Raw genomic sequence first — 6,584 nt, 5'->3', positions numbered from 1 at the left:
GATCGAAAAACTTAACATTTCATAAAAACAGATATCTGATACTTTTAAACATAAACTTGTACTTTTATCAGAAACTTTACTTTTATAGCATAACAGAACTTCAGAAACTTTTATCTTTAATGAACAACTTTTCTTTTCATTAGAAACTTCTTCTTGCCATGAGAGCTTTCACTTTTCACAATGCATTTAAACAAAATAATTCTCTCATGATTAATAACATAACATAGCTGTTCATATCATATTGGTTAGTCCATATCTGATAAGCTGTACAGAGAAGGCCTCATCACATTTGGGTGCCCCCTTGTGTATGATATTGTCCCCTTTGGGAGGCCTGATGGCACATCCCCTCCAGGTTTTGTTCCTCCCCGCCGTCCGTACACATTGGGGAGAAGGCCTTAATCAGATTAGAGTTACGGGCAACCCCATTTCCTCTACTTTAAATGGCCTAGAGTTACGAGCAGCCCCATTTCCTCTACTTTAAATGGCCAAACAGATAACATATTTCCATGGAAAGCCAGTAATTAACCCCTACTAGCCGAGTTCAGATTACCAGAGGACATAACCCGAAAACATTTCATACTTTACATCATACTGAAATTTCTTCTTTTGTATAACATTTCATAATCATAGCATTTCCATTCTTTTCATTAAACATCATGTTCGTGGAATCAATAATAGCATCAATATGCTTAAATCATATACATAAGTTTTTCGAAGGCTCACGAACATATCTTTGTCAGAATAATGATTACATGCCATATCTCTAATCAAAAACATTTTAATGCATAACATACTTTAAAATAACCTCATGACTTACCAAATGCTCATATAACTTATCCCTTACCTGAAAGCAGAGGAACCGAGAGCCTAAAGTCGAAGGAGCTTAGGCTTGGATACTGGTAACACCTAAACCATAATTCAAAACTTATTACTATCCATAATTCCTTATCATAAACTTCACATTTATCTCAAAGCCTATCTCTTAGAATCAAGGAAGTCCTAATCCCACCTCAACGAGGTTCCCACAAACAAAAAATACATTCATCAACAACAAGTACAAAATCCTAGAGAAACCAACATTCTTATATTAATCCCATATCTCTAAAAGAGCCAACTTTGTTTCAAAAGGTGCTTTAAGGTCAGGGCAATAATGCATGCACAAATATAAAATCTTTTAAGCATGATCATGTAACTATATACATTCATATGATAGCATACAACACGTCGGGCAAAACAGCTTCATACATACAATCGTCTCATGGTTTAGAACCCCTTCCTTTGAGTAATAAGCCTCAAAACAAGTTATACAAAATTAATCTATGATCGAGACATACCAAAAGACAAGCATATTAAATTATAGCTCAAAACATTCACCCTAACTTGATAATTAAATCCACAAAGTTAGACATGTCCCTCACTATTCACTGTTCTATTCCAGCAGCATAGGCTCCATTTGTAAAATACAAACGGGCTGCTCAAACACATCCAATTGTCATGAAATTTTACAGAACTACTCCCCTGTATGTCCAGTATATACTATAAAATTTCGGAGTCAAACCCAGATTTACTAAAAATCACGCAAGACAGCATACTCAAATCTGTCCTGTCAGAAATTCATGCAACTTATAAATTAAACCATTATTTATATATTAATCCAAATGCTGTGAGACCAATTCAATAACAACCATAAGTGTCTTAGGTTTCATAGGAATTATCCCTAGCATCCAAATTCACTATATACAATTTAATGCATAATTTAACATACACAAACACAGAATCTGTCACAGTGACAGCTTTGCAACGTTTTTCCCGTAAATTCACAAACAATTACCAAAGAATGGTATTTTCATATGGGGATTTTTATACACTCATAAGACATGTTATAAAACACTTACATACAGTCATTTAACCATTTAGGGCAAAATAAACACAACCAAAAATCCCAGCAGCAGCATCAAAAATACTCATCCTAAATTTTTCTTACTTCCTTAATCATATAAAATCATTAATTAGTAAAAACCCTAATCTACCTTCCACAAACCATCAACACAGCTCAAAGCTTCTTAAAATAGCATATATATATATATAGACTTACATGAAAGGGTTTCTTTTCCTAGTGGCTGGACCAGAAAATATGAGAGGTAGAGAACTTGGGAGAGTTGAAAGAAGCTTCCTTCTTGTTGCTGGACTTTCTGTCTGAGGCAGCCAGCAAAATGAGCTAAGGGGAAGACTTTTGGGTGGGCTTTTGTCTTTCTTTTGGTGTGTGAACCGGTGGACTTGAGAGGAAGACTCAAGGGAGCTTCCTAGCACTTTCCTTGGGAGAAAAGAGTGTAAAGTGGGTGAGAGAATTCTGATTTGTGTACCCGTGGAAGTGGAGAGCAAGAGAGTTTATGGAATATCTTAGCGCTTGAGAAAGTCAAAGAAAAGAAATAGGGAAAGAAGAATAAGAGATTAACCTCTTGGTGTAGTCAAGAAGTCAAGCAAAATATCTTGGGCAAAATATCTTGGGTGACATACGTATATTGCTAAGGAAAAGGGAGGATAACTCATCTTTTCAACTTTCTTGCATTCACACTTACCTTTCTACCAAAGTAATTTCTTGCATTCACACTCACACTTTTCTACAAAAATAATATCACTTTGCATATACATATATATATATATATATATATATCTCATAACTTAACCACTTAATATAGTTTTGCACATACTAAGTATATATTTATAATACAAATAGTCATTTCAATTATTTATAATCTTTACAATTCTCATTTAATGACATTATAAAATAATATGCTTATTAAATACTCTTCAATTATTTTTTGTAAGTAAGTGGCTTAAAAATAATAATTAACCACTTAAACACATAGTTTAATTATAAAAAAAATTGGGTCGGGGTGTTACAAACCATAGTCATGAAATGCACATATTTGCTAGAACATGTGGTTGTGGAAAGTGGCAAAACATTAAGATCCCTTGTTCACATACAATTAAAATTCTTCAAGGTCTGCACCTCGATGCGACCAGCTATATTGACCCATGTTACAGTTTGGACAACGCCATTCATACATATGCACATCAATTTGTGGTGCCAAAGTCAAAGTTGTGGAGGGACGTTCGCGGACCACAGCGGGTGCCTGACCTATAGCTGTTGTGGGCCAAAGGTAGTCCTGTGAAGTCAAGAATAAGGAATGAAATGGATGGGGTACGGCGAGAACCGAGAAGCTGGAGGGAAGATTCAGACTTGAGAGAGATTCAACCGAGGCAGCGATGCAGAGTGTGTCATGAAGAGGGGCATAACTGCAGAAGATGTCCCAATTCCTGTGAGGTTTCGACAAGCGGTAGTGCTACAAACTAGGCAAATGCTGTTGTTATTAGTCAATAATATGCTCATAATTTCTTTTGCTTTTTGTTCTTTGCATTTGGAAACTAACGACCGTATTTTAATGTTTGTCAAGTGAGCTGAGACTCGATTTTGGAATGGCATTGTACGTGGGAGTTGTGGTTATCTTCGGTATGGACAAGTGCTAGGCGACTATGTAGACTATGTTGTATCGGTAGTGCTAGGCAACTATGTAGACTATGTTGTATCAACTCAATTGTTATTTTGTTTATACTTAAATGTTGTTGTAATTGAACTATTCGCTATCCAACTGCAGAAGATGTCCCAATTCCTGTGGGGTTTCGACAAGCGGTAGTGCTACAAACTAGGCAAATGCTGTTGTTATTAGTCAATAATATGCTCAGAATTTCTTTTGCTTTTTGTTCTTTGCATTTGGAAACTAACGACCGTATTTTAATGTTTGTCAAGTGAGCGGAGACTCGATTTTGGAATGGCATTGTACGTGGGAGTTGTGGTTATCTTCAGTATGGACAAGTGCTAGGCGACTATGTAGACTATGTTGTATCGGTAGTGTTAGACAACTATGTAGACTATGTTGTATCAACTCAATTGTTATTTTGTTTATACTTAAATGTTGTTGTAATTGAACTATTCGCTATCCATTGTGCAGCTTTTGCCTATAATGCTAGCAATGTTTTGGCATTAGTAGCTAGTACTTTGGCAAGTTCAACCACAGGGGCTTTGTTTGAAGTAATGATAGCTAGTAATGTTTTTTGTGTGCCTCATATAGTGGTTAAATTTGTCTGGTCTGTAGCTAAGAGGGCAACTATAATGCATGGAACAATAACTATTTTAATTCAGTTTTTTGCATCTGATGTACTCTCCCTTTCACTGGTATCACATTCAACTTGTCTAGCTGTTTACTACTGCCCATTTGATGTGTTTTGGATCTGGTTTACTGCTGCAGAGGAAGGAAAAAAAAATCTGGTTTACTGCTGCAAGTGGGGGAAGGGGGAAAAATCCCAATGGAAATCGAGTCTTTGAAACTCGATTTCCATTCGAGTGGCATATTCGTAAACTACTGCCAATATTTAAAAAAAAAAAAAAAAAAAAAAAAAAAAAAAAAAAAAAAACCTACCAACATAAATCGAGTTTCAAAGGCTCGATTTTATAGTGGTCTTATTTACCAAAAAGCCACTGAAATGTAAATCAAGTTTCAAACACTCAATTTCCACTGGGAATTTTTCTAATGGCATTTGGCCGTAAATAATTTTAAACTCTATGCTTGGCGTACTCGTTGCTAGTGAACTCGAGTAGTAAATGGAACTCGAGCTTTTAATGCTCGATTTACTCTTATTTTTAATTGTGGAACTCGAGTGTAAAATACTCGAGTTTCAATGTTTTTTTTTTTTTTTTTTTTTTTTTTTTTTTTTTTGCAGTAAACTAGACTATGAAAATACAACCTAACTGTAAAAACACGAAAATAGAACCTAGCAAATTAAGTTGGCAGCCAATATAAAATTTAATAACTTTTCATGAATGGATCTTACTAAAATAGAAAAGTTGTTATATGTTTGGTCACTATCAGGTATATAATTGCAAATGTAAAATTGCATTTGAATATGAAAGTCCAAAAATGTAGTAACATATTAAATGATTACATCTCAATCGGGCTTGTACTTCTACGCCCTTTAATTAAATTACAATCTCATGATGAAAAATATTTGCTAATAGAATCATAGTCTCTCGCAGGTGTACAGTCGAGCTCGAATATCAATACATTACATAAGAGTACTTGAAATCGTTCATTGGGTAGAAGCAAAGTCAATACACCACCAACAGCATTTGAAATGTTTTTCTTTATTTGCTCTTGTGTAATTTGATTTTCATCCATCACCCGACCACTGAGACTAGGCTTGTATTCTTTACATTCCAATATGCACTTCACCATTACCATACATTGAATCAAGAATTGCTCAAATGATAACACCCAAAAGAAGAAATACTGAAATAGGCTTACTTGGATCAATTTCTATGCTGACAAGTTGCAGAACAATATTCCTTCCAATCTTGTCAGTGAAAGTATCCAAATGCTTCGCAAATTTATCTTTAAACTCCTCCTTGTTCCTATTCTTCATTGTGACCACAGTTCTCACCTTGAACTTCTCTGCTTTCTCTGTAGGCACAGACACAATAAGCACAACTTTGACCAAATCTTCACTCACAGCAGCCACCACAGGATGCTTCATAACCTTCCTCAAGGCACCAATACCATCCTTTTCTGCAAAGGTTTAACCAAGAACATGTTGTTGTTCTTACCATGATTCAAAAACACTTTTGTTGATGAAACAAATGAAGACCAAGGGAATTATAGAACAACCCGTGATTTCTTTTCCCATTGCCATCTTGTTTTCTTCACAACAAAAACATGATAGTCTTTATGTGACTCTCTCTATCTCTCTCTCTCTCAAATATGATAGTGCAAATCTCAATAGAACTACAACTAACCTCAATGGGAGTAAAATATCAGTACTTACATATTTGCCCTCAAACTATTTTTTAGTCTAAGACAGTTAGTCACTACACTAGTCAAAGATTTATAAGGCTTAAATTTGCATCTCTATAAGATGTTAACAAAAAAAAAAAAACAAGGCAGTGTCCTTCATTTTTTAAACTTTACAAAAATAAAAGACTAAGGATATCTTAGTAAACTTGACAGTATAATAAAAATGAAAAGCTGAACTAATATATTCCCAACTTCCCAGGTTTTGCTTCTCAAAAAAAAAAAAAAAAAAAAAAAAAAAAAACCTTCCCAGGTTTCAGTAACTTAACAAACTTAGCATATCCTCATCACTTAATATTAAGTAAAAGTTAGAGTGCAATTGAAAGAAGCATGCACACGGTGAATGCAAAGTGTATATAGTACAAAAAATTTAAATAGTGAGAAACAAGTACTGGAATCATCTATACCACCACCGAACCATTTTAGATGAACCATGATGACAACAAATACTTCAACCAAGGGTTACTGGTTTTACCACAAATCACATCCGCCAACTCTTTTACAACATTTCTTAAAAAAATTTATTGTGAGTGCAAAGTGTGAAAGCAATTAAAGAAATGTTGTAGTTCAGCACTCTAGTTAGTTCTCACTTCCAAAAGGACCATGCACTTACAGTGGATAGTATAAGGAAGTTAGCAGGAAGAATTTGTAAAGAAGATGACCTACATTTAACAATAT

The sequence above is a fragment of the Quercus lobata genome, chromosome 2 (genome assembly GCF_001633185.2).
Source record: "Quercus lobata isolate SW786 chromosome 2, ValleyOak3.0 Primary Assembly, whole genome shotgun sequence".
Lineage (NCBI taxonomy): Eukaryota > Viridiplantae > Streptophyta > Magnoliopsida > Fagales > Fagaceae > Quercus > Quercus lobata.
Note: the sequence above shows the minus strand (reverse complement) of the source record.